At 47.7% G+C, this 12,265-nt stretch overlaps 1 long non-coding RNA gene across 1 annotated transcript; it reads right to left on the bottom strand.

Annotated features, from left to right (window-relative positions):
* LOC144577442 (uncharacterized) lies at positions 1-9,438 on the bottom strand. The gene is made up of 3 exons (XR_013521386.1): positions 9,220-9,438; positions 396-477; positions 1-232 (listed from the first exon to the last, which is right to left on the bottom strand). It is a non-coding gene; the product is annotated as an uncharacterized LOC144577442 (long non-coding RNA).
* Positions 9,439-12,265: the final 2,827 nt, after the last annotated feature.

The following is a 12,265-nucleotide window of genomic DNA, read 5'->3' as shown; positions in this document are numbered from 1 at the left end:
AACCTACACACACTGGACATTTATTAACTCCTGGACTGTTTGCACTGTGTCAGTGAATTCTCCCAACTACCCAGAAAGATGTGTGACATTTTTCAAATGAGGAAGCAACTTCAGAGAGCCTGGGTGGCCTCCCCAACAACGCACAGCTGTCCAGGTCCAAGCTGGAGTCCAAGTCCACTGCATTCTGGTTTTCTTGAAGGTAGAACCAGAGCCTCAAGCAGAGGAAGGGATCCTGGATAGAGGGAGATGAACCCTGCCCCCAGAATGCTTGAGCTACCAGCCCCATGGAGAATGGGAGGGAAGAAAGGAAGGGGTCCTCAGAGGGCTTGGGAAGGGCTACCCATGTCCAGGCTGGGGGGCGTCCCCAGAACCCAGGGCTACTAAGATCATCTTACCTCAAACACCTGGGCCTGATTTTTTCTTCTAGTTTTCCAAGAGCCCAAGGAGTCATCTGTACTCAGAGTTTTCCTGAAGGGCCTGGGGGCATTGGAGGAAAGGAATAGGCTCTTGGTGTTGTCCCCAGCCAGCCCTATAGAAGGCCTTCGCTCTGTCAGTCATGTTCCAGGTACCTTCTGTAGCTCAGATGAGGGTCTCATTCAAGGAGAACATTACCTATCAGGTTTTTCTGTTTGTTTGTTTTTTGAGATGGTGTCTCGCACTGTTATTGCCCAGGCTGGAGGGCAATGGCGCGATCTCAGCTTACTGCTACCTCTGCCTCCTGGATTCAAGTGATTCACTTGCCTCAGCCCCCCAGGTAGCTGGGATTATAGGCATACACCACATACCTGGCTAACTGAGGGGCCTCTTTTGGATGCAGGGCAGGAGCAGCCTTTCTGAGGAGTCAGCATTTGGGCAGAGACCTGGGTGGGGAGAATAAGCCAACCTTGTGGGGTTGGGGGCAGAGGGTGGGGTTGGGGGGTCCGCAAGTGTGCATGTCCTGGGGTCAACCAGGTAGGTGTTTCTGAGGACCAGTGAAGAGGTGAGGGAGGCTAGAGGGGAAGGTGGAAGAGCAAGTGAGCCTCTGAGAAGAGCTCACTGGGGTCCATAAGCTGGGCCCTCCTGGGCCAGGGGAAGGACTCTGAATGTTATCCCCAGTGGGAGAGAAAGCTGTTGGCAGTTGTGAAACAGGGAGGGCAACGAGGAGGCTCAGAGTGTGGTCCAGGCAAGAGCCAGCAGGGGATAGCTTCAGGGTGGAGGGTGGCAGTGGAGATGGAGAGAAGAGGATGGCTTTGGGATTCACAGAGAAGAAATTTCAGAGTACCCAGTGCTCTCCCAAGGCAGAATTTGACTCCTATAGGTCTGTAGACCTTGGAACCAGAAATCTTTTTGAAAACCAATTCTGTGTTCTCCCAACAGAGTTCCAGCAGCCCCCATGTCGGCTTCTCCTGGGTCAAGGGCCCCGCAGCCTCTCTCCGGGCTCCTGGAAATTCGTCTTCCAGCTCTTTGTCAAAATCGGGGGCAAAGCTAGTATCACACGATGAACCGTCGGCGCCTACAGCAGCCATTGCTATTAAGCTGTAAATAGGTGGAAAGGCAGGTGGATGTGAGGAAGACAGAGTGCATGACCTTGAGGGTAGCTTCCCCAGAGACACAGAAAGCAGGTGGGTGCCAGGGACCATGGCCATGGAACATCCAGTCAAGGGAAGGAAAGGGATGTGGGCTGCAGAGGTGCCACCAGGATCTAATTGCAAGAAGACATTTCTAGATTCCATATTTATTGGCCCTCTGAGGGGCGCAACTTGGCCCTTACTAGTTAAATGACCTTGGGAAAGTTACTTCATTCTTTGAACTTACATTTCCTCATGCAAAACAGTGGGAACATAAGTCCTACTTCATAGGGTTGTTATGAGGATCACAAGAAACAATGCAAAGTCTTACAGTCCTGCCTCAGCCTCCCGAGTAGCTGGGATTACAGGGGCGCACCACTAGGCCCAGCTAATTTTTGTATTTTTAGTAGAGACAGGGTTTCAACATATTGGGCAGGCTGGCCTCAAACTCTGGAGCTCAGGTGATCTGCCCATGTCGGCCTCCCAAAGTGCTCAGATTACAGGTGTGAGCCACCGCGCCAAGCCACTACTCAATATCTCTCTAGTAAATTCCATTTTTGGTGAAATCATAGTTGCTCATAACCCAGAACCCGAATTATTACAGGATGTGAACATGGTACCTAACCCTACTATCCACCACAATCTATGCTGGTGACGTTAGTTTCTCTAAATAACATAATGGACATTGATTATGTTATGGGCTGTTCTACATTTCAATTTGATTCCTATTTAGGGAAATCCCCCAACTTATGAGTCCTAGTGGAAGACAGAGTTCTTTTTTTTTTTTTTTTTTTTTTACTTATTCGCTTAGATGTATTCCTAGGTATTTTATTTTTTTGTGGCTATTGTAAAAGGGATTGTAGTCTTTACTTGGCTCTCAGCTTAAGTGTTATTGGTGTATAGACATGTTACTGATTTTTGTATGTAGATTTTGTATCCTGAGACTTTGCTGAAGTTGTTTATCAGGTCTAGGAGTCCTTTGACAGAATCTCTAGAGTTTTCTAGGTATACAATTACATTGCCAGTGAAGAGAGATAATTTAACTTCCTTTTTTCTTATTTGGATGCTTTTTATTTCTTTCTCTTGCCTGAATGCTCTAGCTAGGACTTTCAGTATTACGTTGAATAGGAGTGGTGAGAGTGGACATCTTGTCTTTTTCCAGTTCTTTAGGGGAAAGGCTTCCAACTTTTGCCCATTCAATGTTTTTGGCTGTGGTTTTGTTGTAGACAGCTCTTATTATTGTGAGGTATGTTTCTTCAATGCCTACCTTGTTGGGGGTTTTTATCATGAAGAGAAGTTAGATTTTATTAAATGCATTTTCTGCATCTGTTAAGATGATCCTATATGGATTTTGTTTTTATTTTTATTTTTTTGAACGAAAAAGAGAAAGAGAAAGGGGGAGAAAGAACAGGAGTGTTGCTCTATTGCTCAGGCTGGAATGCAATCTAAAAATAGGTATTAAAAACCTCTTTTATGCCGAAAATTGTACTTATCAGTGGAGACAGGAAGGAATAAGGGAAGAAAATAACAAACAAACAGGCTGGAGTGCAATGGCGCTATCTCGGCTCACCACAACCTCCGCCTCCTGGGTTCAGGCAATTCTCCTGCCTCAGCCTCCTGGGTAGCTGGGACTACAGGCACGCACCACCATGCCCAGCTAATTTTTGGTATTTTTAGTAGAGACGGGGTTTCACTTTGTTGACCAGGACGGTCTCGATCTCTTGACCTTGTGATCCACCCGCCTTGGCCTCCCAAAGTGCTGGGATTACAGGCTTGAGCCACCGCGCCTGGCCACAGAGTCCCATATTTCTTGGAGACTTAGCTCATTCCTATTTACTCTTTCTTCTCTAATCTTATCTTCTTGTTTCATTTCATTAAGTTGGTCTTCAACCTCTGATATCCTTTCTTCTGCTTGATCAATTTGATTGTTAAAACCTGTGCATACTTCGTGGAGTTCTCGCATTGTATTCTTCAGTTCCATTAATTCACTTATATTCCTCTCTAAATTGTCTATTCTTGTTATGATTTCATCAAACCTTTTTTCAAAGTTCTTAGTTTCTTTGCTTTGGGTTAGAACATGTTCTTTTAACTCACAGAAGTTTCTTATCATCCACCTTCGGAAGCCTACTTCTGTTAAGGGAACGCACTCATGCTCCATCAGGCCTTCTTCCATTGCTGATGAGGAACTGTGATCCCCTGTAGAGGGGGAGTCATTCTGATTTTGGGTATTCTCAGCCTTTTTAGGCTGGTTTCTTCCCATCATTGTAAATTAATCCATCTGTCATCTTTGTAATTACTGACTTTCTAATTAGGTCTCTGAGTGGACGTCCAACTTGTTGATTCCCAGTGCCAGAATCTGAGCAACCCACTGTGCCGGCTAAAACAGCGGCATTAAGATTCATGGTGCTTTTCTGCCCAGGAATCTCCTGTCTGGCATCCTTCTTGAGTCCCTCCTTCAATCAGCTGAATAGGCGACTCTGCCTTCCCAGAGCTCCAAACATTGACCAAAAGGGGACCCAGTCCCGTTTACTCTGCACCAAGAACTGCCGCGCCAAGGTGCTGGCAAAACTGCCATGCCAGCCACAAGAGTCGCGCTGGCGACCCGTGGGGCTCCTCCGCTGGGAATCTCCTGGTCCGTGAGCAACAAAAATTCATCTGAAAGTGTGGCGTCCTTTTGTTCTCCGTGCTTTCACTGGGAGCTACAATCCCGAGCTGCTAGTGATCAGCCATCTTGGATCTCTCTCTTTTTTGGCGGGGGGAATGGAGTTTGCTCTGTCACCCAGGCTGGAATGCAATGGTGCAGTCTAGGCTCTGCAACCTCTACCTTCTGGATTCAAGCAATTCTCCTGCCTCAGCCTCCCAAGTAGCTGGGATTACAGGCACGTGCTACCACACCTGGTTAATTTTTGTATTTTTAGTGGAGATGGGGCTTCACAGTGTTGGCCAGGCTGGTCTCAAACCCCTGACCTTGTCCTCCTGTCTCAGCCTTCCAAAGTGCTGGGATTACAGGTGTGAGCCACCACACCTGGCCCATAGTTCTTATTCTGCAATGAAATGGAAATGCCAAACATTTGCTTTTCCAGCTTCTCTTGCAGCTAGAATGTGGCCATGTGACCTAAAATTCACCAGTCAGAAGCAATCATCTTGGGCTTTTAACCAGAGTCAGTGACACAAGAAGCAAGGACTGTGGAGAATCTTCTCTGGTGGCAGTAGTGGTTGCAGCAAGATCAAGTTGCAGGGCAATAAGTTAGCAACAGAATTCCATGCCCAGGGTTGATGGTGGCAGCAGTGGGCACCTTGGCACTTACCTAGGGTTCTGTGAAGGTGACAGTAATCACAGTAGCTTCATCAGACAAGTACTGTGGCAAGATTTTGGGCATTGATTCTGGTCCCTAAACCTAGTAGTGACTCTCTGAGCTACTATCTTTTTTTTTTTTTTTTTTGAGATGGAGTCTTGCTCTGTTGCCCAGGCTGGAGTGCAGTGGCACCATCTCGGCTCACTGCAACCTCCACCTCCTGGGTTCAAGTGATTCTTGTGCCTCAGCCTCCCCAGTAGCTAGAATTACAGGCATGCACCACCATGCCTGGCTAGTTTTTGTATTTTTAATAGAGATGGAGTTTCACCATGTTGGCCGGGCTGGTCTCAAACTCCTGAGCTCAGGTGATCTGCCCACCTCAACCTCCCAAAGTGCTGGGATTACAGGCATGAGCCACTGCTCCTGGCCACTACTCAGTATCTTTATAGTAAATTCCTTATTTGATGAAATCATATAGAGTTGCTCATAACCCAGAACCCAAATTATTACAGAATGTGAATGTGGTACCTAACCATACTCTCCACCACAATCTAAGCTGGGGATGTTAATTTCTCTATATAATCTAATATGGGCCAAATTTGAGCTGTGATTAGCATGAGATTATAAAAAGAAAGGCTTTGCAGAGAGATCTCTATAAATTCTGGCTCTATGGGTATGGCTGAGACCGATGGTTTTCATCCCAATTTACATCCTCTCTTTCCTCAGAATCCTAATTTTTTTCAGTAGTACTATCCCTAGATAAAAGACTATACTTCCCAGCTTCCTTCATGTTGGAAGACTCTGACATTTAGCACACACTCTTTTTGCTCTTTTCACCTTTCTTCTGGCTTCCTTTCTGAAACACAGACATGATGGCTAGTGCTCCAGTGGCTGTTTTGGACTATGAGGTGACCTTAAGGATGGAAACCAACATAACAGCAGAAGGAAGGAAGGAGTCTGGGTGTCTAAAAACCTGTGCACCACCATATCAGCCCAGGACCGCCCCAATGAGCTCGGCGTTTAAGCCACTGGTCTCTGGTCTGTGTTACTAGAGACCGCAAGTGATTCCTCAGGGATACCATGGAGAAGCATTGGAAATCAACTGTTCTGACCTGCTGGAAAATGGAAGTGTTGCTGTTGTAGCAGAGATCGGGTTTGTCCTCAGGTCCTAACAGCTGGAAATCTCTCTTGCATCTGTCATCTAGATGTCCTTCTCCAGGGTCTTGAGTGGTGGTCCCTAGAATAGCTTTTGCAGTGGACTAGGTACCAACAGCTTTGACTTTGCTTCAGGGAAGCTCCTCACTGTTTTATTTTGGTGATTTTTTTCCCATAATGCCCAGCATTCTCAGCACATAAAAAAGCTGAGGTAGGAGGTGGGACTTGACTCCGGACCAGACTGAAGACTGGCTGAAACAGAGAAGAGGCTAAAGCACCTCCCCCTCACACACACCCACCAGGGCACCAAGACAGTTAACCGTAGCCATGGCAACACGCAGACGTCACCACTCTTTTTTAGAAATTTCTGAATAACTTACCCCTTAATTTGCATGTAATTTAATTAAATGTGACTGCGGACCTGCACCTGAGCTGCTACTCTCAACACAATGCCTGTGGGTGAGTCCCGCTCCGCAGGAGCAGTCACAGAGCTGCAGTGCCGCCACCTCAGTAAAGCTGTTTTCAGCCGGCCACAGTGGCTCACGCCTGTAATCCCAGCCAGCACTTTGGGAGTCTGAGATAGGCGGATCACCTAAGGTCAGGAGTTCAAGATCAGCCTGACCAACACGGTGAAACTCTGTCTCTACTAAAAATACAAAAATTAGCCGGGCGTGGTGGTGTGCACCTGTAATTCCAGCTACTCAGGAGGCTGAGGAAGGAGGATCATTTGAACCAGGGAGGCAGAGGTTGCAGTGAGCTAAGATTGTACCACCCACTCTAGCCTGGGTGTCAGAGCAAGACTCCGTCTCAAAAAAAAAAAAAAAAAACCTTCCCAGACAGAGCCCCAATCTGGGGGCTCCCCTGCCCTGCAGCAGAGTTACAATCATTCTAATCCTGCTTCTAGTACTTGTGGTGTCCGTGGGGTAAGTCTTTTATAGAACTTCTCTGTTCCTCAGTTCTTTTGCCTGTAAAGTGGAGATGGTGATGCCTGTCCTAGCTTTCTTAGAGGGCTCTCGGAAAAGTGCTCCGAAGATGATGAAGGATTGTGCAGAAGTCAGGTCATCTGTTTCTTGTTTATAAATGACAGCTCAGAGTATATCAACTGTCTCATTTACAAGCTTTAGTTATTTTTTCTGTATTATATTTGTCCACTCATCTTCCCACGTTTCCCACTTTTCAGTCCTTTGAAGATCCACCTGAAGATTTATTCCTGTTGACTTGGTATTTTACTGTCTGTCATTTACATATGGCTAGCATTGATCTATTGAGATTTACAACTACCTCTAGCAATCCCAGCTAATGTTTATTGAGTGTTTACTATCGGCCAGGCATTTTGCTTAACACTGTACACAGATTATCAAATTTAAAACTCACAAAAAACCATGAGGTGGGAGCTTCTATTGTCTCCTTTTTACAGATGAGGAAACTGAGTTACAGCATGGTTGCAGTCAGGCAGCTAGTGAAGTCGTATAGTCAGTATTTGAACTCGTTGAATGAGGTTTTGTGGCAATCAGCTTGGGGATGCTAAGGAAGCAGAAGCTGGGACACAGCTGGGAGTGCAAGTGGCTTACCAGGGGAGGGGTGACACTTGTGAAAGGTGAAGAGGAGAAAGAAGGACTGGGCAGGAGAAGCCTCGGACTGCAGTGCACATCTGACTGTCTCAGTCAACCGAACAGGGAGCTCGGAGAAAAGGCTATCTGTTAGAGGAGCCTGAGCTGGGCAGAAATGGCCAGACCCTGTGTCACTCAAACACTGCGGTGGAGTTCAGAGGGGCTACAGCTAGAGGTCGTCTGTTAACTGCATTCTTGCACCTATTCAGCAAGTTCTTTGCACTGTGTGCAAAGCCACAGTGATACTGGAAAGGGGTCCTGATCCAGACCCCAAGAGAGGGTGAGTCTGTAATCCCAGCACTTTGGAAGGCCGAGGCAAATGGATCATTTGAGGTCAGAGTTTGAGACCAGCCTGAACAACATGGTGAAATCCCATCTCTCCTAAAAATACAAAAATTAGCCGGGCATGGTGGTGCACATCTGTAATCCCAGATACTTGGGAGGCTGAGGCAGGAGAATCACTTGAACCTGGGAGGCGGAGGTTGCAGTGAGCCAAGATCGTGCCATTGTACTCTAGTCTGGGAGACAAGAGTGTAACTCCATCTCAAAAAGAAAGGAAGCAAGGGAGGGAGGGAGGGAGATAGGCAGGTAGGGAGGAAGGAAGGAAATAAAAGAATGGTTACTCCATAGGCAGAGCAGCAGCATGCAGCAGCATGCTCATTGGCTATTTTACGGTTATATCTTGATTATATGTTGAACAAGTAGTGGATTACTCATGAGTTTTCTGGGAAAGGGGTGGGCAATTCCTGGAACTAAGGGTTCCTCCCCTTTTTTAGACCATATAGGGTAATTTCCTGACATTGCCATGTCATTAGTAAACTGTCATGATGCTGGTGGGAGTGTCTTTCAGCATGCTAATTAACTGGCATATAATGAGCCATGAGTACCCAGAGGTCACCCTCATCGCCATCTTGGTTTTGGTGGGTTTTGGCTGGCTTCTTTACCACAACCTGTTTTATCAGCAAGGTCTTTGTGAACTGTATCTTGTGCTGACCTCTATCACATTCCTGTGACTAAGAATACCCTAACCTCCTGGGAATGTAGCCCAGTAAGTCTCTGCCTTATTTGACCCAGCCCCTATTCAAGATGAGTCGCTCTGATTTGAACGCCTCTTACAACGTCATCTTCAAATTCTGCATCACAAGCAACCTTCACATCTCAAGGGGTTTATTTCTTGCTCAGGGTCCCGGGGTCAGCCAGGCGCAGCAAAGCTTGGCTCTGAACCATGGGTTGGTTCCAAGGCTGCTTTACATATGCTGGGGCCAGTGGCTACAAGACATGTTCTTCTTATGGCAGATGCCAGGATGACCAGGGATGGAGTCAAACGATGCAAGCTCATTAACAGCCTCTGCGTGGGTCAGGTCTGCTCATGTCCTATTGGCTGAAACCAGTCATGTGATCAAGCCAAAGACAATGGGTTGGGGCAATAATCTCCCCCCACAAAGGAAGCTATGGCAAGGGCAGAGAGAGAAGGAAGAAATGTTAATAAACGCACTATCTAGCCAGCCGCCAGCCATCTGCCACCAAAGCCCATGCCCTTGGCCATTTCATCATCAGTAGCGAGTGCAGCACCTGGCGTGAGATATTATGGCACCGTGGCTGAAAACATACCTGGAGTCAGATGGCTGGAGTTCAGATCCCGGCTCCAATACTTACAAGCTATGTGCTCTCAGGCCATCTACTTGGCCTCTAGGAGCCTCAGTTTCCTCTTTTGTAAAATGGGGATTATTTAAAAATCCACAGTATGGGGTTGTGTGAGGATTATATGAAAGGATATATGTAAAATGCTTGACATGGTGCCTGGGATGTGATAGGCACTTCATAAGTTATATTTACCTCGAATCCTTCCAGCAACCCTGTATTGTGGTACCTGTTTGTGAACTCAGAACCACGCATTATTCTGGGAATTTACCCCCTTCTTTGTGTTCTAAATGACTTCATCTCTCAGGCCATAGTTGATTGGTTCAGGGATGGGTACCCGGCATAGGTCCCCCTGCAATTTCTTGAGATTTCTGCATTTGAGACTGAGATTTGGGTTTGGTCTCTTGCTGGTGGTGGAAAAGATGTAACACAACAATCCTGAGAGCTGTCAGCAACCATTTGTTCTGCCTCTGGAGAAAGTCCACGGCCAGAGCATCAGGGATGATAAGAGGGAGCGGGCCAACATGGGAGTCCCTTCTCCATCGCTCCTTTGGCTCAAGTGCACCTTCCTGCCCTGGCCAAGTTTCACTGTGATGTTCCAGCATTCCCGTCAGTCCAGCGTGGGTTTCTGTCACGCTTTCAACTAAAGAAGATCTTAACTAAGACACTCTGCCTCTTTTTTTTTTTTAAAGACAGGGTTTCACCATGTTGGCCAGGCTGGTCTTGAACTCCTGACCTCAGGTGATCCGCCCACCTCGGCCTCCCAAAGTGCTGAGATTACAGGCGTGAGCCTCCACGGCTGGCCGACACTGCCTCTTATGTTACAAATCCCATTTTAGAGAAGGGCTAGACAGGGTATGTAGCTTGGCTAATGCCACAGAGAAGCGACTGGCAGAGATGGGGTTTGAATCCAGGCCCAGGACACCAAAAGCCATGCTCCTTGTGGCCTTCCCCCAAAGAGCTCAATGTCATTGGCCAACCTGTAACCTCACCAGACAAACAGTTCCCAGGCTGGTGATGAGGAGGCTGAAGAGAAGCAGTCTTGGTGCCAACCCTACTAAGTGGCTGTGTAGAAGCCTCATCTGCACTGGTCTCTTTTGGCCATGCCCATCCAGCCTCTGGAGTGAAGCCTCACCTCAATGGTCCCCCCAAACCTCTTCTTTTCAGAGCGTCTCTGTTTTCAGCCCTGGCTGGGCCCTGGGCTTCTAGATGTGAATCCCAAGGGTCACCGCCCTCTCTATTCCAAAGCCTCAGCCTGGGATGCAGCGCCCTCCTGCTGCTTTCCCCTGGGCTCACTGGCTTTGAACTTCTGCCTCTTCCCAGTGGGCCCCTGCTTGCGCACGGTCTGTTTCTAGGCGTCCTCTGTCCCCTCCTTCTACCACCCTTGCCTCACCTCTAGACCTTCTCCTTCCCCTCCTTCCTTAGCCCCCAGGGCTGCTTCCAGCACTTCCAGGGGCCACCCTCTACTCCACCCCACTTCTTGGCCCAGGTTTACCTCTTCCTATTCCCCAGCCTGCTGGGATCAGACAAGGCCCAGCCTCGATGACTCCCAGATGCCTGTGGTACACCCTAGTTCCCTGCCAGCAGCTGCTTAGGGGCAAACAAGACTTAGGAAGGGTGGGCTCGGTGGCTCATGCCTATAATCCCACCCTTTGGGAGTCCGAGGCAGGCCAATCACTTGAGGTCAGGAGTTCAAGACCAGCCTGGCCACCATGATGAAACCTGTCTCTACTAAAAATGCAAGAATTAACTGGACATGGTGGTGTGTGCCTGTAATTCCATCTACTCAGGATGCTGAGGCAGGAGAATTGCTTGAACCCAGGAGGTGGAGGTTGCAGTGAGCCGAGATCTTGCCACTGCACTCCAGCCTGGGTGACAGAGTGAGACTCTGTCTCAAAAAAAAAAGAAAAAATTACAAAAATTAGCCGGGCATGGTGGCCGGTACCTATCACCTATACTCCCAGCTACTTGGGAGGCTGAGGCAGGAGAGTCACTTGAACTCGAGATGGGGAGGTTGCAGTGAGCAGAGATCCTGCCACTGCACTCCAGCCTGGGCAGAAAAAAAAGACGAATCACCAAGAATTTGAAAAGTTCCTTGCCAGGAAAACCTTATCCCAATATAGCTTTATTATTATTATTATTATTATTATGTAAGTAATACATGTTCATGGTGAAAAATAAGAAAATACTGATAAATAAAAAGAAAAACATTCAAATCACCCAGAGATAACTGCCATTAACATTTTGGTTCACCTGTTGTTTGGCAGCTTTCTAAGAATATAAGTACTTGTATTTCCAAAAATGGGGAGCCGGGTGCGGTGGTTCACGCCTGTAATCCCAGCTACAGGGGAAGCTGAGACAGGAGAATCACTTGAGCCCAGGAGTTTGAGACCAGCCTGGGCAACATAGTGAAACCCTGTCTCTTTTTTTTAAGTGATCCTACTCTATACTGTTTTGTAAACTTTCTTTCTCCCTGAATACACTGTAATAAACCTCAAATGTCTTCTACCCTCTTCGATATTCTTCCACACCTTTACTAAATGGTGCCATATTTTCCTGTCTATGGGTGTTCCCTGACGCGAGCTCAAGTCCTTTTCACTGAAGGCCAACAGAACCCACCCAGAGAACCACCCATTACTCTCAATGTCTTGCCATGCCCTGGTACTGGGATGGGTCCATGGAGGGCTCATGCCAGGGCCTCTGCCTCACGGCACTCAGTGACTGGCACAAAGCACAGAAGCTGTGGGTGGCAAAGGACAAGATCGGGAGGTGGAGTGCAAATGGCAGTGTTCTGGCGGGACTTGGGGTGGGAGGGAAGATGGGAAGGTTGGTAGGGTGGGGGTGGAGGGCCAGGGCCAAGGTCTCAGGAGAAAGGCATCCAGGAAGGCTGCCCAGAACACTGTTGTGAGCAAGAAGACGGGTCAGCATTACTTGGCAAGGTGTTAGAAGAGAAAGAGAGGGCTCCTGAGGAAGGCCCGTAATGTGAACGAAGTGGTGAAAAGTCTTCCTTAACAGC

The sequence above is a fragment of the Callithrix jacchus genome, chromosome 8 (assembly GCF_049354715.1).
Source record: "Callithrix jacchus isolate 240 chromosome 8, calJac240_pri, whole genome shotgun sequence".
Taxonomy (NCBI): Eukaryota; Metazoa; Chordata; class Mammalia; order Primates; family Cebidae; genus Callithrix; species Callithrix jacchus.
Note: the sequence above shows the minus strand (reverse complement) of the source record. Positions and strands in the feature narration are given on the sequence as shown.